Source organism: Phyllostomus discolor, chromosome 5, assembly GCF_004126475.2.
Source record: "Phyllostomus discolor isolate MPI-MPIP mPhyDis1 chromosome 5, mPhyDis1.pri.v3, whole genome shotgun sequence".
NCBI lineage: Eukaryota > Metazoa > Chordata > Mammalia > Chiroptera > Phyllostomidae > Phyllostomus > Phyllostomus discolor.
The window spans coordinates 148574907-148596711 of record NC_040907.2 but is presented as its reverse complement, the minus strand read 5'-3'; the positions used below and the strand labels follow the sequence as shown (position 1 = coordinate 148596711).

General features: G+C 38.7%; 1 protein-coding gene and 1 long non-coding RNA gene across 2 annotated transcripts in view; one reads left to right on the top strand and one right to left on the bottom strand.

Annotated features, from left to right (window-relative positions):
• Nucleotides 1-21805, bottom strand: part of LOC114496072 (cytochrome P450 2C19-like) — a 186684-nt gene that overhangs the window by 56833 nt on the left and 108046 nt on the right. The gene's annotated exons all lie outside the window — the stretch shown is intronic.
• Nucleotides 3080-20958, top strand: LOC118500874. Its single transcript, XR_004903454.1, has 3 exons — nucleotides 3080-3183; nucleotides 10837-10841; nucleotides 20948-20958. It is a non-coding gene; the product is annotated as an uncharacterized LOC118500874 (long non-coding RNA).

Sequence of the window (21805 nt, the reverse complement as noted above, 5' to 3'; positions counted from 1 at the left end):
GATTGTCAGGAACATTTATGAAGGACACATGGATAAAATCAAAGTGGGGTAGGGTCAAGGGTGGGGGAAGAGGAGGGAGGAAATGAAAATAACTCTACTTGAACAACAATAAAAAATTGAGAAAAAGACATCAGAAAAAAATGGAGAAAAAGTAGTTTGAAAGGGAAGTGTCCTTTGGATACTCAAAATTAATTTTAGTTTTTAAAGTTAATTAAATTTACAGGGGTGAGATTGATTAATAACATTTTACAGATTTTAGGTGTACAAATAAATACAATGCAATACACAGGTGATCCATAATACATCACCTGTGTATTGCATTGTGGGCTCACTACACAAAATCTAGTGTCTTTCTATCACCATATATATCACCCTTTTTATCTTCTTTGTCCTCCATTCAATCCTCCTCCCCTTTTGGTAACCACCATACTGTTTTGTGTATGAGTTTGTTTGTTTTTGTTCATTTGTTACTTTCTGTTTTATATCCCACACATGAGTGAAATCATATGGTCTTTGTCCTTTCCCACCTGACATGATTTTAAATCCCGTATAGCTACAGGCATCCAGAAGAGAATGAGAACTATGAGGTGACTGTTAAAATTGTCAAAAGGAAGAATTCCCTGTCCATATTGTGAGCTGGGTCTTCTTTCTAGTAATTAATCTTTGGTTAACTCTAATAGCAATGAAACTACATTCAACTTTTGAAAAAAAATTAGATTTATAGCATCACAACACTTACTTTTCCCAAACCTACACTGACATGAAATTGGGAAATAACTAAAGGTTCTGAAACTTTTGGTTTCTATTTTATTTGTTCAATAAATGAGTGAATAACTGCTCTACTCATAGCCATTTATATAGCAATAGTGCTCTAAATATTGAAGGGCTTATCTGGGACAACAGGGGGTCAAGAAAGTAGAATTCAACCAAGAAAGATGGTGTCTGCAGGGTGGAAGAGGGACTCAATACAGGGACCTAGAGGCTACTCATTCAGCTCTCTCCCCAAAGCCACAAACTCCAGTCTCTCCTCACACAATTCTAGTCTGCTCTGCCCTTCCTCCACTGGAACCCAGGGTGAGTGGTTGAAATAAGCTTTTGTGCTTTGGCCATTTAAGAGGGCACCTGGGTCTCTAGCAGACTCCTGACTCTCTCTGATGGCCAGATTGCCTGCTGATTTTCACAGCCAGATGTTCTGTGGTGCCTCTTCCTGGTTTGGTGCTCTGGGAAAGGGATCCTGGTTTAGGGTCGAGATAACACACTTCTCCAGGGGAACCCTGAGCTGAGATATCCCTCTAGAAAGTCAGCTGCTGCTTGTGGGAGACAGTCAGCACTTTTCACATCTCTGCCCTTGCTACCAGTGTTGATGTTGATTCTTCTGTAAATCCTTGGTTGTAAGACATCTCTTCAGCTAGTCTTCAGTTGGTTATTCAGGTAATTGCTCTATATTTTATCTGTAATTCCACTTTGGTCCTTGTAGGAGGTGAGTGTAATATCCACCTACTCCACTACCATCTTGGATCCTCCAGGAGGGAAATATTATTAAACATTGAAAAAAAGATTAAAGACCTCCACTTATCAATTTAACTTTTTCTTTGTTTCACTTACCTGGGGTTTATGCTTTAATTTTTTTATCAATTTATTGTTAATTACTTTTTTTTTAAAGATTTTATTTATTTTTTTTTAGAGAGGGAAGGGAGGGAGAGAGAGAGAGAGAGAGAGAGAGAGAGAGAGAGAGAGAGAGAGAGAGAGAGAGAGAGAGAGAAACGTCAATGTGCGGTTGCTGGGGGTTATGGCCTGCAACCCAGGAATGTACCCTGGTTGGGAATCGAACCTGGGACACTTTGGTTCCCAGCCCGTGCTCAATCCACTGAGCTATGCCAGCCAGGGCCTGTTAATTGCTTTTTTAAAAATTTTGATCAATTACAGTTGTCCCGATTTTTCCCCTTGTTACTCTCCCCTGCTCAACCCACTCCACTGCTCCTTCAGTCAATCCCCACTTTGTTGCCCAGTACCATGGGTCCTTTATACATGTTCCTTGACTAGACCATTCCCCTTCTTTCCCCCATTTTCCCTCTCTCCCTTCCCCTCTGGTCACTGTCAATTTGTTCCTTTTTTCCACACCTCTAGTTCTATTCTGCTTGTTTGTTTGCTTTCTTCAGTAGGTTCCAGTTATAGGTGAGATCACATAGTTTTTTAAAGATTTCATTTATTTATTTTTAGAGAGAGTGGAAGGGAGGGAAAAAAAGAGGGAGAGAAACATCGTGTGGTTGACTCTTGAGCACCTCCTATTGGAAAACTGGCTTGAAACCTAGGCATGTGTCCTCATTGGAAATTGAACTGGAGTCCCTTTGGTTCACAGGTCAGCACTCAGTTCACTGAGCCACACCAGCCAGGATACATGGTGTTTTTATTTCAGACAAAAACAATCCACTTTATAATAATTATTCACTTGTATTTTTAATCACACAACATGCTTCTTTTTTTACTTATTTCTTCAAATACATGAATTCACTCACAGTCTCCCTCTATTTAGCTTCTCCTCTTGCTTCTACATGTGATTCTTTCAACTATTCATTATAGGTAAAACATTGGGAGGTCCCTATTGTTTCTCTATATCAGCACTTAATTTTCTACAGATTTTGAAGGCAAACGATTTTCAGCACTGACAACCTTAATTATAAAATGATATAAAAATGGCCTTTTTTAAAGGTCTTTTTTCTTCTTTCTCTTCTCCTGCAAATTAGCAGGCATCTTGAGTGAAAGGGGTACAAATAAAGGCAATGGATGTCATCTGAGTATTTTTTAGAAAATCATTATTTATTTAGCTAGGTTGAAATCAAATACTCAGATTAAGATAAAAATGATGTCTTGTTTTTATCCATGTTTAATATTTTGCTCTTAGGAAATTTGGAAGAAAAAAATCATTTTAATGTGTCTAAAATTACCTTTACCTAGTATTTCATAAATAAAGAGTTTCATATGTCTGGTTTAATGGTGTTTTAAAATTACTTCTCACTTTTTAGCACCACTGAGTGATTCCACTTTCACCCTGAGCTGTACTCCATGCAATGTTGTCTGCTCCATTATTTCCAGAGTAGTTTTGATTATAAAGATCATAATCTTCTTAACATAATGGAAATGTTTGATGAGAATGTCAGGGTTCTGAGCTCTTCATGGATACAGGTGGGGCCAAGATTGTTTCTTCACAAGGAATCCTTTATGCTCTTTTCTCACAAAAGCCCAAATCTCTGTATGTACCAAGCTGTAAACGGGTAGACACCATAGTCCTTCCCAGAGCTCAGAATCATGAAGTGCTCATCTGGGAAATTTGGCCAAGTCCTTTAATGATAGACTGGAAAAGGCATGTCCAGAATACAGAACTGGAATTCAATCCATCGACCCTGTCCAGTGGATTTTCTACTAAATTCTAAAGCCCAATTTCCCATAAAGTACTTTGTTAACATCCCCAAAACATGCCCATAGTACTAAATGGACTTCTCAGTTCTTTTTGAAGGGCTTCCATTACCCAAAAGTCTTGTCATCTAATCAACAGTTAGTGAGTTCTTCAGTACATTAGTTGGCATTTAGGAAGGAAGAGAATGCTTTCTTCTAAAAGGGAGAGTATTTGGGACCACAGATACTGCTAGGGAACACTAAGGGTAAGAGTATTTGATGTTTCACTTGGCACCCTGACAAGGTAATTGTTTGGGGGATAACAAAATGATTGCTCATATAGTGTATGAAACATAAACAAACATCATAATTTTTACCCTGTGTTGAGATGATAGTCTGCCTAAAAGATGGTGATGTCATCATAGAGACATCATTTAACTACTCTGGTCACAGTTATTTTATGTATAAAATGTTATTTTTTAAATTTTATTTTAATTATTGTTCAAATACAATTTTCTGTCTTTTACTCCCATCCCAGCCCACCCACCTTGCCCTCCTCACCTCCCACCCATTTTCACCTGCCCCTAGTTTTTGTCCATGTATCCTTTATACTTGTTCCTGTAAACCCTTTTCCTTTTCCCCTGAAATTCTCCTCTGAAATTCCTTCCCCTCTCCCCTCTGGTCACTGTCAGCCTGTTCTCTATTTCAGTGTCTTTGGTTATATTTTACTTGTTTCTTTGTTTTGTTGATTAGGTTCCTGTTAAAGGTGAGATCATATGGTATTTGTCTTTCACCACCTGGCTTATTTTGCTTAGCATAACGTTTTCCAGTTGCATCCATGTTGTTGCAAAAGGTAGGAGCTCCTTCTTTTTTTCTGCTGCATAGAATTCCATTGTGTAAATGTACCATAGTTTTTTGATCCATTCATTTACTGATGGGCACCGAGGTTGCTTCCAACACTTGGCTACTGTAAATTGTGCTGCTATGAACATTGGGGTGCATAGGTCCTTTTGGATTGGTGTTTCAGTATATCTTAGGATATAGTGGAATCATAGCCTGCAGTGGAATTGCTGGGTCAAGAGGCAGATCCATTTTTAGTTTTCTTAGGAAATTCCATACTGTTTTCCATAGTGGTTGTACCAGTCTGCAATCCCACCAACAGTGCAGTAGGGTCCCCTTTTCTTCACAACCTCTCCAATACTTGTTATTTGTTGCTTTGTTTATGATGGCCATTCTGACTGGTGTAAAGTGGTATCTCATTGTGGTTTTAATTTGTATCTGTCTGATAGCTAGCAATATTGAGAATATTAAACCCAAAACACTCAAAATCATGGAGATTAAACAGCATGCTATTAAATAAAGAATGGGTCAAGATTGAAATTAGGGAAAAAATAAAAAAGTTTCTGGAAAAAAATGAAAATGAACTTGCAACAACCCAAAACATATGGGACACAGTGAAGACAGTCCTGAGAGGGAAATTCATAGTGATACAGGCCTACCTAAAAAAGAGAAACATTGTGAACAAACAACCTAACCCTATGTCTACAAGAACTCAAGGAGCAATAACAAAGACAGCCCAGAGCAAGTAGAAGGAAGGAAATAACCAAGATAAGAGCAGAATTAAATGACATAGAGACTAAAAGCACAATTCTAAGGATCATGAACCCAGGAGCTGGTTCTTTGAAATGATAAACAAAATCGACAAGTCTTTAAGCAGACTCCTCAAGAAAAAAAGAGAGAGGACCAAAATAATACAATCAGGAATGATAGAGAAGAGATTACAACTGACACCACAGAAATACAAAGGATTGTAAGAAATTACTATGAAGAACTGTATGTTAAATTTGAAATTTGAAAACCTAGGTGATATGGACACATTTTTGGAAAAATATAATCTTCTGAAAAGCAATGAAGAAGCAGATGGCCTAAACAAACCAATAACAGCAGATGGAATTGAAGCAGTAATCAAAAAACTCCTGACACACAAAAGCCCTTGACTGGATGGTTTCACAGGAGAATTCTACAAAGCATTTAAGGAAGAGCTAACCCCTATCCTTCACAGACTATTCCAAAAAATCCAGAATGACGGAAGACTCCCAAACTCTTTTTATGAAGCCAGCATCATCCTAATCCAAAAACCAGATAAAGACAATAAAGAAAGGAAACCTCAGGCCTATATTGCTGATGAACATAGTGCTAAAATCCTCAACAAAATATAGGCAAACCACATCCAGCAATACATTAAAAAGATCATACACTATGACCAAGTGGGATTAATATCAAGGATGCAAGGATGGTACAACATTAACAAATCAATAAAAGTAATACATCACATAGACAAAAAACAAAGACAAAAATCACAAAATCATATCAGTTGATTTAGAAAAAGCATTTGATAAGGTGAAGCACCCATTTATGATAAAAACACTCAGCAAAGTGGGAAGAGAGGGAAAATTCCTCAACATCATAAAGGCCATATATGAGAGCCCTACAGCCAACATCATACTCAATGGGCAAAAATTAAAATCTTTCCCGCTAAGATCAGGAACAAGACAATGTTGTCCACTTTCACCACTTCTATTCAACATAGTATTTTAAGTTTTAGCCACAGCAATCAGACAAAAAAAAAAAAAGAAATAAAAGGCATTCAAATTGGAAAGGAGGAAACAAACTCATTGTTTGCAGATGACATGATAGTGTACATAGAAAATCCTATAGATTCCACAAAAAGACTGCTTGACCTAATAAATGAATTTGGCAAAACAGCATAATACAAAGTCAATATCCAGAAATCAAAGGCACTTTTGTATACCAATGTTGAAACATCAGAAGCAGAAATCAAGAAAAAAATCCCATTTGATATAGTAACAAGGAAAATAAAATACCTAGGAATAAACCTAACCAAGGAGGTAAAAGACCTGTACTCAGAAAACTACACAAAACTATAGAAAGAAATCAAGGAAGACACAAGCAAATGGAAACATGTACTGTGTTCATGGGTCAGAAGAATTAACATCACCCAAATGTGCATACTACACAAAGCAATTTATAGATTCAATGCAATACCTACTAAAGTACCAATGGCATATTTCACAGATATAGAGCGAACACTTCAAAAATTTATATGGAACCTTAAATGACCCTGAATAGCTGCTGCAATTTTGAGATAGAAGAGCAAAGTAGGAGGGATCACAATACCTGATACCAAACTGTATTACAAAGCCACTGTAATCAAAACAGTCTAGTACTAGCATAAAAACAGAGAGATAGGCCAATGGAACAAAACTGAGAGCCCAGAAATAAACCCAAGTCTCTATGGTTAGTTAATTTTTGACAAAGGCAGCAGGAGCATAAAATTGAGTAAAAATAGCCTCTTCAACATATGGTGTTGGGAGAACTGGACAGCTACATACAAAAAAAAAAAAAAAAAAAAAGGAACATGAGCACCAAGTTACATCATACACAAAAATAATTCAAGGTTGATAAGACACTTAAATATACGTCATGACACCATAAAAGTCCTTCAGGAGCACATAGGCAGGAAAATCTCAGATATTTCACACAGGAGTATTTTCGTTGATACATCTTGTAGAGCAAGGACATACAACACAGAATAAACAAATAGGATGTCATCAAAATATAAAGCATCTGCATGGCTAAAGAAAACAGCATTAAAGTGAAAAGAGAACCAACTATATGAGAAAACATATATGCCAAGGATACCTCAGACGAGGGTTTGATCTCCAAAATATATAAAGAACTCATACAACTCCAGTCCAGGAAGACAAACAACCCAATTAAGAAATGGGCAAAAGACTTGAACAGTCACTTCTCCAAGGAGGACATACAGAGGGCCCAGAGAAATAGGAAAAGATGCTCAGCATCACTAGCCATCAGAGAGATGCAAATTAAAACCACAGTGAGATACCACCTCATGCTAGTCAGAATGCCCATCACAAACAAATCAACAAACAAATGTTGGAGAGGATGTGGAGAAAAGGGAACCCTGGTGCACTGTTGGTGGGAATGAAGACTGGTGCAGCCACTGTGGAAAACAGTATGGAATTTCCTCAGAAAACTAAAAATGGAACTGTCTTTTGACCCAGCAACTCCAGTGCTGGGATTAGACCCTAAGAGCCTTGAAACACCAATTCAAAAGAACCTATTCACCTCAATGTTCATAGCAGCAAAATTTACAATAGCCAAGGGCTGGAAGTAACCTAAGTGCCCATCAGTAAATGAATGGATCAAAACACTATGGTGCATTTACATAATGGAATTCTACACAGCAAAGAGAAAGAAAGAGTTCCTACCCTTTGTGACAGCATGGATGGAATTGGAGGGCGTTATGCTAAGTGAAATAAGTCAGGCAGTGAGGGACAAATACCTCACCTTTAACTTGAACATAATTTAAAAAAAAACAAACAAGATATAACCTGGAGACATTGAAATTAAGAACAATCTAACAATAGCCAGAGGGAAGGGGGATAGGACAGTAGGGGGAAAGATTTTCAGGAACTACTATAAAGGACAAATGGACAAACCAAGGGGGATGGTGGAAGCCAGGGAGGGAGGTAGCATTGGCTGGGATGGGAGGGAGTGGTGGGGGCAAAATGCAGACAACGGTCCTTGAACAACAATAAAGGAATTTAAAATATACATACATGTAAAAAATCTTATATTTAAGGAAACAAAGATTGTTCAACTAGGAGCTCTGATATTAACTCACTATGTGACTATATGCAAAGCTTTTTGCCTCTGTGAGCCATTATTATACTGCTCTTAAAATAAGGAAGTAATAAATTATATTAATTTCTAAGACCTATTCCTGCTCAATTACTCCTACATTTTCTTCCTTCTTTGAAGAGAAAAATGGCCAAACATATGAACCCCCAGAAAAGTTGCATAGGCTGAGCTAAGGTGTGAGTTTGTTACACCAAGTGATGGCTCTGAAGAGAGACAGCAAGAAAAAGACAGAATTCAAGATATATATGTATATAAACTATTTTAAAATTGACTCTTCTTCCAGGACTAGAAATGTCCTGAGGGCACTGTATATCGGATATGGGATGGGACAGCTGATGACCATATTTCTTAGAAATCAAGTTCTCTGACTCTTTGAACCCAGGATTTCTTCAGTTCTAAAGATGACAAAAGGACAAACTTTTCTAAGCTCTCATTTTTATTTGCCCATGGTGAAATCAGTGATCAGTAACAGTTTAATCTTAAATCAAATATTTAATGCCTAAGTACAATGGCAAGATATATAATAATTGTTCAACAAATGTTTGTGAAATATAATTAAATTAAAATACTTTCCAATGCAGAGTTCACAAATTATAAAACCAGAGCTGGAGTTCTTACCATGCCTTAGAAGTGGAAATTTGAGCAAATTCCATCGGTTCTGATTCTGATTTTCCTCTGTAAAGTGAATAAAAAATACGTCCCATGGATTGATTATGAGATTCAAATAAGATGTTCACAAAAGTGCTTCATAAACTTCATAGAAACCTACACATAAAAGGGATTATTTTTTAAAAATATATTTTATTGATTATGCTATTACAGTTGTCTCATTTCCCCCCCTTCATTCCCCTCTACCTTGCACATCCTGTCTCACCCACATTCCTGCCTTTTAGTTCATGTCCATGTGTCATAAGTTCTTTAGCTTCTATATTTCCATACTTTTCTTGCCTTCCCCCTATTTTCTACCTACCACCTATGCTACTTATTCTCTGTACTTTTTCCCCCCTCTCTCTTCCTCACACCCCCTGTTGCTAACCCTCCATGTGATCTCCATTTCTGTGGTTCTGTTCCTGTTCTGGCTGTTTGCTTAGTTTGTTTTTGTTTTGTTTTCAGTGTGGTCGTTAATAATTGTGAGCTTGTTGTCATTTTACTATACATGTTCTTTATCTTCTTTTTCTTAGATAAGTCCCTTTAACATTTCATATAATAATGGCTTGGTGATGATGAACTCCTTTAACTTGACCTTATCTGAGAAGCACTTTATCTGTCCTTCTATTCTGAAAGAAAGCTTTACTGGATAGAGCAATCTGGGATGTAGGTCCTTGCCTTTCATGACTTGGAATACTTCTTTCCAGCCCCTTCTTGCCTGCAAGGTCTCTTTTGAGAAATCAGCTGACAGTTTGATGGGAACTCCTTTGTAGGTAACTATCTCCTTTTCTCTTGCTGCTTCTAGGATTCTCTCCTTCATCTCCTTGGCTAATGTAATTATGATGGGCCTTGGTGTAGTCCTCCTTGGTTCCAACTTCTTTGGGACTCTCTGAGCTTCCTGGACTTCCTGGAAGTCTATTTCCTTTGCCAGATTGGGGAAGTTCTCACTAATTATTTGTTTAAATAACTGTTTCACTTGTTGCTCTTGCCCTTCCCCTTCTGGTACCCCTATAATTCGGGTGCTGCAACTTTCAAAGATGTCCTGGAAGTTCCTAAGCCTCTCATTTTTTTGAATTCTTGTTTCTTCATTGTTTTCTGATTGGATGTTTTTTTTCTTCCTTCTGGTCCACTCCATTGATTTGAGTCCCAGTTTTCTTCCCGTCACTATTGGTTCCCTGTGCATTTTTCTTCATTTCACTTAGTGTAGCCTTCATTTTTTCATCTAATCTGTGACCAAAATCAACCAATTCTGTGAACATCCTGATCACCAGTGCTTTGAACTGTGCATTTAATAGGTTGGCTGTCTCTTAGTCACTCAGTTGTATTTGCTGTGGAGTTTTGATCTGTTCTTTCATTTGGGCCTTTTTTTTTGTCTTGTCACACCTGTTGCATATAAGGGGAGGAGACTTAGGTGGGGCAACCAGGGTGGGGCAACCCAGTTTCTGCGCTGTGACTCTTATGTGGGGGCAGAGTCCAAAAGGGAACAATGGTGCTTGCTCCACTCTCTGTGGGATTTCATTCCCTTCCGCCACTTCCCCCAAGCAAACTGGGCCTTTCTGGTGCTGATTCCCATGTGGTTTGGCTTGTGTACATTCTAGGACCCTGTGGGTCTCTCCAACAAACTCTCTCATGAGGCTGGGAGTCTCTTCCTGTGCCTCAACACCCACAGGTGTTTTCAATCAGTGCCCTGAGGCTCTATTTCCCAGTGCTGGGAATCTGGGTTGTGTGGTACGTCTCGCTCCCCAGCCTCGCCTGGTTTATCTGTCGGACCTCCGGGTCAGCCAGCCACCTTGCATGCTGTGCCTCACTTCACAATTGCCACCTTGCTGGGTCTTCCTGTAGCCACCCCGTGCCTGGGGTCTGCCAGCTGCCACCTGTGCTCACCCAAGGTCTGCCCACTTCCATCTGGCGCACCTAGTGCCATGGCTTTTTGTGCTGCCACCCCTCTCTGCCTGGCCGCCTGACTCCACCCCGCCTGCTAGTCTGGATGAATGTGTCTATTTTAACTCCTTGGTTGTCGAATTTCCATACAGATCAATTTTCTGTCAGTTTTGGTTGTTATTTTGTTTTTAAATTGTTGTCCTTATTTTAGTTGTGCGAGGAGGCACAATGTGTCTACCTACGCCTCCATCTTGGCCGGAAGATCAGGAATTATTCTTTTTAAATTAAAGAATGCATTTTATTTTCCTTTAATAAAGCACATTAAGATTCTGGGCACTTTATATAAAAATCTAATAGTGGTTTTACAGAATACATTTCAAAGAAGGTCTTTTATGTGGTATAAAGTGGAATTTTAATTTTATTAGATGCTGATTTAAATATATTATGTTCTTGTCTGCGGAATCTGTATATGATGGTCCTTCCAGACTGAGGTATTTTTGATGTAGTTAGTTCCCCACACTCCAACTTAAGCTCAAATACCAGGTGACAGCTTATTAGACTTGCTTCTCTGCCAAAACGGAGGCCATGGAGGGATGCTCTTGTCTCACAGGAATGCCCTGCTGACTTCCTTTGAGGTGGACTCTTCCCACTGCAGGACTGAGTGCACTTCATTATTAGCTGTACAGATGATAACAACAGTGGGAGTCCTGTGTTGTGTCCACATCTCCATGGCTCCTAAGATGGGAACTTCTTTCCTTTGGGCTACTGTAGTATCAGCATTCATTTCTTCTTGTTTTGTTGTTTTTTTTTTTATCTTCACCTGAGGACATGTCCACTGATTTTAGAGAGAGAGGAAGGGTGGGAGAAAGGAAGGGAGAGAAAAATTGATATAAGAGAGAAACATTGATTGGTTGCTTTTTCTTATGTGTGCAGACCAGGTCAAAACTAGAAACCTAGGTATGTGCCCAACAGGGAATTGAACTGGCAAACTTTTTGTTTGTGGGGTGATGTCCAACCAACTGAGCTACAGAAAGGAGGGATCTTTTCTTTTCTTTTCTTTTCTTTTCTTTTCTTTTCTTTTTTTTCTTTTCTTTTCTTTTCCTTTCTTTTCCTTTCCTTTCCTTTCCTTTCCTTTCCTTTCCTTTCCTTTCCTTTCCTTTCCCTTTCTTTCTTTCTTTCTTTCTTTCTTTCTTTCTTTCTTTCTTTCTTTCTTTCTTCTTGTGAAAAGGAAAGGAATTATTTATTCAAAAGTTACACAGACTTAAGAGTAATGACTTAATGTCTTCCTTGAAATCCCAAAGTTCCTTAAAACACCCACAAACACACACAGTCCTTCTTTCCCCCCTTTGCCCAGTCAGGGGTACTGTATCTCAGGAAAAGAAATAGAAGTCCTTGGCTTAGGTCCCACCTCCCACCATTATTACTGTGCTCTGCTGGCAGGCCTCACGCGGTTCCCGGCACCATCAGCTGTGTTGCCACCATGATCTCCAGTTCTTAATCCAAACCCATGTGGCACCTTCTCCTGGCCCACCAGCCAGAGTCCTTTTACTCCTTTCCTTCCTGCAGCATCTCTTCTGCATTCTTTCAAACTGCTAAGTGAGAGCTCTGCATCACAGCTACATCTTGCTTCCCAGCTTCCTAAGCTGCATGGCAAAGGGAGCCCCAAAGCCAAGCAGTTCTCCCTTTCTTGCCAAAAGCTGCATAGTCCCTCAGAAAGGTTCTTCTTTTCTTCAATTAGAACTGATGTACATGATGTATTAGACATGCTAGGTTCAAATTCCAGTTTTACCATTTATGAAGTAGGAGGTATCTGTGTTGACTAAGGCATCTCTTTTGAGAATAAGTGGTGTCAGAACTACTGACTTATATAGAAAAGGGCTTTGTCAAGTAGTTGGGCTATCTCTGTTCTAAGACAAGACTAGCTCCCTACAACCTTCTTTTTAACCCCACCTTCTCTCTATCTTTGATTCTGACCCTTTCCTGAGACAAAGCACTAAGAGAGTGCTTTTTTTTTCTTCTGAATATATGATAGTTAATGTTGATATGAGATATTCTCTTTCATAATTTGTCAAAATTATAAATTTTAGCTCTTTGAAAACCTGCTAGTTTTTAATTTCACTATTAAAATATAACTCATATTTTATATATTTGAGTTATATTTCATGTAACTCATATTCTGAAGAAGTGAGAGTTAATTTTCAGTTGGAATTTTCACTGAAAATGTAGGTGACTTTAAAATTTTTTATTTATTGATTTTAGAGAGACAAAGAGGAAGGGAGAGAGACAAAGACAGAGAGAGATATTTCTTGTTCCACCTGCTTATGCATTCATTGGTTAATTCTTGTATGTATGTACCCTGACCAAAAAACAACCTGCAATCTTGGCATATAAGGACAGCACTCTAACCAAGTTACCTGGCCAAGGCAAGGTCACTGTTTTTTTTTAATTAAATTTATTAGGGTAACATTGGTTAATAGCCTTATATAAATTTCAGGTATACAACTTTCAAAAAATGCAACATCTGTATATTCTATTGTGAGTCCACCACCCAAAGTCTAGTCTCCTTTTGTTACTGTATATTTCACAACCTTTACCTTCCTTGTCATATCTCTGTCCCCCTTCCTTTCTGGTAACTACAGTTCTGTTGTCTGTATCTATGAATGTGTGTTTTTGTTATTGTTGTTGTTGTTTTGCTCTACTCTCTATCAGCAGGCCAAAGTACACTGAAGATAAAACAATATTTACCCCAAAGTTCACAGACTTAGTGCATGTTGGAAGATCAGTTAGCACTTAGTATTTATAAAATCTTTGGATTAATAACTTTCAATTGGATTTATGCAAAGCACATCTGTGGATCTCTTCACATTCCTAGAGATTTATCTTTCTTGTTTGATTCCCCTTTTCCTATGGAACCAAAGCTGTGCCCAAGGGAAGCTTCCACCTGGGCTCACTCCTCTCCCAATCATTGGAAGTATTCTACAGATAAATATTCAAAACATCAACAAGTCTATAAACAAGGTTAAATATGACTAATTTTCTTCCAATTGTTTGCAGTGAGTACACAAGACAGCAGTATATCTAAGTAAAATGTGGTTTCAACACCATGCTTTACAGAAGTAGTTTGAAAGGGAAGTGTCCACTGGACACTCAGATATAATTTTATTTTTAAATTTAATGAAATATAATGGGGTAACATTGATTAATAACATTTTACAGATTTTAGGTGTACAAATACATAATACATCACCTGTGTATTGCATTGTGGGCTCACCACACAAAGTCTAGTGTCCCTCCATCACCATGTGTCTCACCTTCTTTCTCCTCCACTCAACCCTCCTCCTCTTTTGGTAACTACCATACTGTTTGTGTATATGAGTTTGTTCGTTTGTTCATTTGTTGCTTTCTGTTTTATGTCCCACACATGAATGAAATTTATTTGGTCCTTGTGCTTTTTCACCAGATGTGATTTTAAATGGTGTACCAGAAATCAGCCAGAAGAGAATGAGAAGTATGAGATGATTATTAAAATTGCCAAAGGTAGGAATTCCTTGTCCATATTGTGAAACTAGATCTTCTTTCTAGTAATTAATTTTCAGTGAATTGTAATAGCAATGAAACTATTTTCAATTAAAAATAAATCTGCTAACTTAGAGAGTCACAACACTAAATCTTCCTAAAAACACGCTGATGTGAAATTAAGGAAATAACTAAAGGTTAGGGAACTTTCACAATTTCTATTATATTTGCTCAACAAATGAGTGAATAACTCATTTGTGAATGAGTTATTAACTGTGAATGAGTGAATAACTGCTCTACTCCTTGCTATTTATTGAGCAACAGTGCTCCAAATCTTGAAGGGATTTTCTAAAATTTGTCTTCCCTGAGGTAGCTACTTATCAGAGCTCTGTCCCTGGAAGCTCCTTCTTCTTGTGTTTCAGGCTCTGGATTCAAAGAGACTGTGTCAGCACCCTATGCATCCATTCATTAACCCACAGCCTTGGGAGTTTTTAAATCTCTCCAAGCTTTAATTTCCACTTCTTTAAAAGGTGAATAATAATGTCATGGAGAGGAAGATGGCAGTGAGGTAGAAGGGAGCAGACTCTACTTCTCCTGCTCATGGGAGAAAACCTGGCTGATCTATGGAGGAACAAAGCGAACAGCCAACAGTACTTCAGGATATATAAAAATAGGAGACCAAAAATTGTAGCAGACAGTGAAAAACCAGACAGTAAGGAGACTGCTTCAGGACAATAAGGTCCCAGGGACCAACACGAGGACCATGGTGGCTGCAGCCCCAGACCCAGTGCCTGCTGTCGGGTGTACTACGGGGTTCTTGGGAGAGAGCTGGGTCAACTTCTCCCTCCCTGGCCAAACAAAGTTGGAGCAGCACCAGGAGAGATCTGGTTGCTTGAAGTCGCAGAGAGGGGAATAAGGACTAAGTGGCAAAAACACAGTGGCTGTGAGGACCCGCAGAGTTGAGAGTCGCACCATGATGGGCCCTGACCTGGTAGTCCCCAGTGTGGCTGGAGAATTGGGCTGTGGAAGAGGCCAGGCCGTTGTATGGAGCGGCAAGCTTGAGTAAGAAGACTTTCTCAAAAAGAAAAAGTGAAAAAAAAAGACACCGGGGAAATCTGCACTCTGGCCTCATCCCCACCCAGCCAGGCAGTGCTTCTGAGGGGACATAGGAAGGCCTGTGCACCCCCATAACACTGGGAAGGGTGTGTGCCCAAACCCATAGGGCCAGAGGCAGCCTGGCCAACTGCGTGCCTGCAACCCAGGGAGAACACACTCAGCAGAAGGCCCCAGCACACAGCAGTACCCATGAGGGGAGAGTGCGCTCTGAGGAAGACCTGGATCCCACACCCAAGGCCCCGTGGAGAGGAACCAGGCTAGCTCTAGGGAGAATACTCACCAGGCTGACTGAGTGCTGATTGGGAAAGGAGAAGAGCCCCTGAGTAGCCAACAAGACCAGAAAAACTGGTGTGGCCAGTTTGAAACAAGCATGAGGTTTTTTTGGTTTTTTGGGTTTTTTAGAGTTTTTATTTTTTAATTTTTATTATTTTCTTATCTCTCAATTCCCTTTTCCTCTCTCTCCTTCTTTATTATTTTATTTCTTCTTTCTTTCTTTCCAACTTTATCTCTTCTTCCTTCCTTCTGCATTTTTTAAATACCCACAAGTGAGACAAAAAACCTGGAACTGTGAAAAGACCAGAGTTGTACCCAAAGAGGGGGCATCCCAACAGCTGAGACAGTGAGAAAAATTTCACTTTGCTATTACAGAGAACCTGCAAGTTATTGCATATCTATATGATCATTTTTCATTATTCTTACATATTTTAATTTAATAGTATTTTTGTATTCCTCTTCTTCCTGTTTAGTCTCTTTTGCTTGGTTGTTTATATTGTATTATTTAACAGGTTTTCCCTGTTCTCTTTCACAGTGTATTGCTAATTTACTGTCCTTCTCTTCACTTGTGTTCCATTAGCACACTACTCAAGGTTCTATATTCCTATCCTTGTTATCTAGATCTCATAGATCCTGTCATATGATTGTTGCTCTAATATTATTGTAAATAATAGCTGTTCCATAAAATTGTAAATACTACACAACACCCCTCCCAGATCTTAGCCCACTTCACGGTTTCCTGAACTCTATTACTGTAGTGGTTAACTCTATTCTCTCACACACTACACCTATTTATTATCCTTTACTCTCACCTTACCTCAGAATCTGACCTCCCACAACCTCGCTGCCTTCTAGATCCAAATCAGAACTCTTCCCTCCCCAACAAGAGTCTTATCTTCTTTCCATCCTTTCTAAAAAGTGGCTAGTTGGGTGGAAGATCACGGTTAACACTATACATAGCCAAAGGATCTCCTATCTCTTCTCTACTGGCTGCTACTATAAATATCATAGAATGGTCTCTTGCTGTCTTAAACCATTTTGTCTTCCCCCTCCAACTGATCACAAAAAAGAGTAGGTGGAAGTGGTGAACACCAAGATACCCACTGGAAGAGGAAACCCAACAACAAAGGAACCACAAACAGATAACAACAGAAGAAGGTGAAGCAGGGAGTGGAAGCCACACTAACCTCAATCCAGGGCCTATCTGGAGATACAACTAAATAGTGGAGAAATAACCCAGAACAAACAACTGAACAAGAGCAAGAGAGAATCCTCAAAATCTTGTACACACAGAAGAACAAGCTTCAACACAACCTGTTCACACCTGCACAACAGAATTCAAGACATGGTGGATGGAGTGACCCTCAGTTAACCAACTGGAGAGAAGGACTCGCCAAAGAAATGCCCAACAACAATCAAAACTCAAAGACATACAGAGAGCCAACTTAAAGGACAGCCCAAGACCAGCGAGCTCAGGAGATCAAGGAGACTGCACAACTGAATGTCACAGTCTTCTACCATAGAAGCTCACACGATAATTCCAGGGAGCTAGAACAGATCAATTTAAGAAGCTGAGGATAACAAGAAGAGTCTCACACTCAATGGGTAACAATCCCCAAATGAAAGGAAAGGAGGAAGCCTCAGAAAGTATGCTAAATGAAATATAGTCACAGCAACTATCAGATATTGACTTCAAAGCAATGGTTATAAGGAAGCTCAATGAGCTCACTGAGTATTACCAAAAATTACAGGAAAACTACAATGAACTCACTGCAAACTATATCAATGTAAAAAAAGGAAGTAGAAACTATCAACAAGGACCAAGAGGAAATAAAGAATACAATTTCTGAACTCAAGAACACAGTAGAAGGTATCAAGAGCAGGCTCAGTGAAGCAGAGGATTGGATCAGCAAGTCAGAGCACAAAGTAGAAAAAACACTGAGAAAAAAGCAAGAAAAAGAGACTCAGAAAGAACAAAGAGGAGTTAAGGAATCTGCAGGACAACATATGAAACGTAAAATCACACAAATCCAGGAAACACAGAGTCCCAATCAAGAGGAACACAAAGAAGCCCACTTCAAGACACATAATTAAAATGGCAAAATTCCAAGACAAAGAGAGAATCTTAATGGCAGCAAAGGAGAAACAAGAAATAATATAAAAGGGAGCTCTGATAAGACTAGCAGCTGACCTCTCAATGGAATGCTCCAAGCCAGAAGAGAATGGCAAAAAATATTGCAAGTTATGAAAACCAAGGGCCTGCAATTGAGACTACTCTATCCAGCAAGGCTCTCAATTAAAATGGAAGGCCAAATAAGGAGCTTCTTAGACAAAAGAAGCTTCAAAGAATGTATCTCCTCCAAACCAGTTCTGCAAGAGATGCTAAAGGGTCTGATTTAAGAACAGGAAGATAAACAGTGAGAAAGAGAGAAACACGGGTATGAAAAAATGGCAATGAATAAGTACCTACCAATAATAACCTTAAATGTAAATGGTTTAAATGCTCCAATCAAAAGACATAGAATAGCTGAATGAATATGAAATTATGACCAAACATATGCTTCCTACAAGAGACATACCTCAGAACAAAAGACCTACACAGACTGTAAGTGAAGGTCTCCAAACAAATATTCCAAGCAAATGGACAGGGAAAAAAGCCCAGGGTAGTAATACTACTATCAGACAAAGTAGACTTCAAGAAAAGGGCCATAAAAAGAGATCCAGAAGGTCACTTCATAATACTCAAGGGAAGAATCTATCAAGAAGATATAAACATTGTAAATATATATGCACCCAACCTAGAAGCACCCAAACACATAAAGAAAATCTTGGAGTACTTCAAGGAAGATATTGACAGCAATACAATCACAGCAGGGGATTTTAAAACCCTACTGTCAAAAATGGGTAGATCTTCCAAACAAAATATCAACAAAAATATTGTGGCATTGAACAATGCCCTAGATCAAATGGACTTAACTGATATGTAGAGAAGGCCTTTCATCCCAAAGAAGCAACATATACATTCCTTTCAAATGCACATGGAACATTTTCAAAGATAGAACACATGATAGGACACAAAACAAGTCTCAACAATTCAAGAAAAGTGAAATCATATCAAGCATTTTCTCCAACCACAAGGGACAGAAACTAGAAATGAACCTTAAGGGAAAAAACCCAAAACACTCAAACTCATGGAGATTCAGTACTATGTTATTAAACAATGAATGGGTCAAGAATGAGATTAAGGAAGAAATCAGAAAGTTTCTGGAAACAAATGAAAATAAACTCACAACAATCCAAACTTTATGGGACACAGAAAAGGCAGTCCTGAGAGGAAAGTTAATTGTGATGCAGGCGTATCTAAAAAGATAAAAACATCTCGAATAAACAAGCTAGCCCTACACCTACAAGACTAGAGCAAGTAAAAGAAAGGAAAATAACCAAGATCAGAGCAAAATTAAATGACATAGACACTAAAAGCACAATTATAAGGACCAATAAATCCAGGAGCTAGTTCTTTGAAAAGATAAAATCAACAAGCCTTTCAGCAGACTCATCAAGAAAAAAACAGAAAGAACCCCAATAAACACATTCAGAAATGAAAGATGAGAGATTACAACTGGCACCACAGAAATACAAAGGATTCTAAGAATTACTACAAAGTACTACATGCCAAAATATTTGAAAACCTAGGTAAAATGGGCACATTTCTAGAAAAAGGTAATCTTCCAAAATAAAATGAAGAAGAAGCAGAAAGCCTGAGCAGATCAATAAGAGCTGATGAAATTGAAGCACTAATCAAAAAGTTCCCAACACACAAAAGTCTTGGAATGGGTAGTTTCACAGGAGAATTTTACAAAGCATTTAAGGAGAAGCTAACCACTATCCTTCACAGATTATTCCAAAAAGTTCAAGAAGATGAGAGACTTCCACACTCTTTTTATGAAGTCAACATCATCCTAATCCCCAAACCAGATTAAAACATAAGAAAGAAAGAAATGTGCAGGCCAGTATCGTTGATAAACATAGACACTAAAACCCTCAACAAAATATCGGCAAACTCTATCCAGCCTTTGTTAAAAAGATCATACTTCATGATTAAGTGGGATTCATCCCAGGGATGCAAGGATGATACAATATTTGCAAATCAATAAATGTAATACATCACATAAACAAAGTGAAAGACAAAAATTACATGATCATATCAATAGATACAGAAAAAGCATTTGATAAGGTACAGCACCTATTTATGATAAAAACACTTAGCAAAGTGGGAATACATGGACATTCCTCAATGTAATAAAGGCCATATATGACAGACTTACAGCCAACATCATACTCAATAGATAAAAACATACAGCTTTCCCTCTAGGATCAGGAAAAAGACAAGGATGTCCGCTTTACAACTCCTTTTCAATATAGTATTGAAAGTCCTAGCCACAGGAATCAGACAAGAAAAAGAAATAAAAGGCATCCAAATTGAAAATGAGGAAACAAAACGCCATTGTTTGCAGATGACATGCTAATGCACATAGAAAATCCTATAGAATCCATGAAAAAACTGCTCACCTAGTAAATGAATTTGGCAAAACAGCAGGATACAAAGTCAGTATTTAGAAATTAAAGGCATTTTTGTACACCAAGAATGAAATATCAGAAACAGAAATCAGGAAAAATATTCCATTTGATATAGCAACAAGAAAAATAAAGTACCAAAATAAACCTAACCAAGGAGGTAATAGACCTGTACTCAGAAAACTGCACAACACTGAGGGAAGAAATTAAAGAAGCCACAAACTGGAAGAATGTACCATGCTGATGCATTCAAAGAATTAACATCATCACAATATCTATACTACCCAAAGAAATTTATAGATTCAATGCAATCCCTATTAAAGTACTAATGACATATTTCACAGATATAGAAAAAAATTTCAGAAATTTATATGGAATGATAAATGACCTCAAATAGCTGTAGCAATTTTGAGAAAGAAGAACAAAGTAGGAAGGATTACAATACCTGATATCAAACTGTGTTACAAAACCACTGTAATCAAAAGAGTCTGGTCCTGGCATAAGAATAGATATATGGACCAACAGAACAGAATAAAGAGCTTAGAAATACACCCAAGTCTCTATGGTCAATTAATATTCAACAAAGGGAGCTGCAACATAAAATGGAGCAAAAATCGCCTCTTCAACAAATGGTGTTGGGAGACTTGGACAGCTACATGCAAAAAAATGAAACTTCAGCACTAACTTACACCATATACAAAAATAAATTCAAGGTGGATAAAAGATTAATGGTATGTCATGACAACACAAAAGTCCCAGTGGAGAACATAGGCAGAAAAATCTCAGACATTCCAAGCAGCAATATTTTCACCAATATGTCCCCAAGAGCAAGAGACATAAAGGAAAAAATAAACAAATGGGATCTAATCAAAATAAAAAGTTCTGCATGGCTAGAGAAAACAGCATTAACTTCCAGACAAGATGGAGGCATAGCTAGACACACTGTGCCTCCTCGTACAACCAAAAGAAGGGCAAAATAAATTTTAAAACAAAAAACAACCAGAACTGACAGAAAATCAAACTGTATGGGAAGTCCAACAACCAAAGAGTTAAAGAAGACACATTCATCCAGACCAGTAGGAGAGGTGGAGTCAGGCAGCCAGGGTGGAGAGGACTCCTAGAAAGGTAGCTGGAGGACCGGGGCAGGCAAATGGCTACTGCTGGACCCAGCAAGGCGGCAAATTGTGAAATGGGGCATGGAGCACAAGGCTGCAACCTCTGCCAGCAAGACAGAGGTTGGCTGACTGGGCAGTCTGACATTCATGAGCAGATAAACCAGGTGAAAATGGGGATCAGGATGGACCACACAACCCAGGGTCCCAGTGCAGGGAAATAAAGCTTCAAAACACTGAGTGAAAACATGTGTGGGGGGTGAGGTGGCAACAGGAATAACTCCCAGCCTCACAGGAAAGTTCGTTGGAGAGACCCACAGGGTCCTAGAATGTACACAAACCCACCCACCCAGGAATCAGCACCAGAAAGGCCCAATTTGCTTGTGGGAAACAGGAGGAGTGACTGAAATCTGGCAGAGAGTGGAGCCAGTGTCGTTGTTCCCTTTCAGACCCCTGCCCCACATACAGCATCACAACCCAGCAAAGTGGGTTACCCCACCCAGGGGGAATACCAAAGGCTGCACCCCTTACTATGTAGCAGGTGA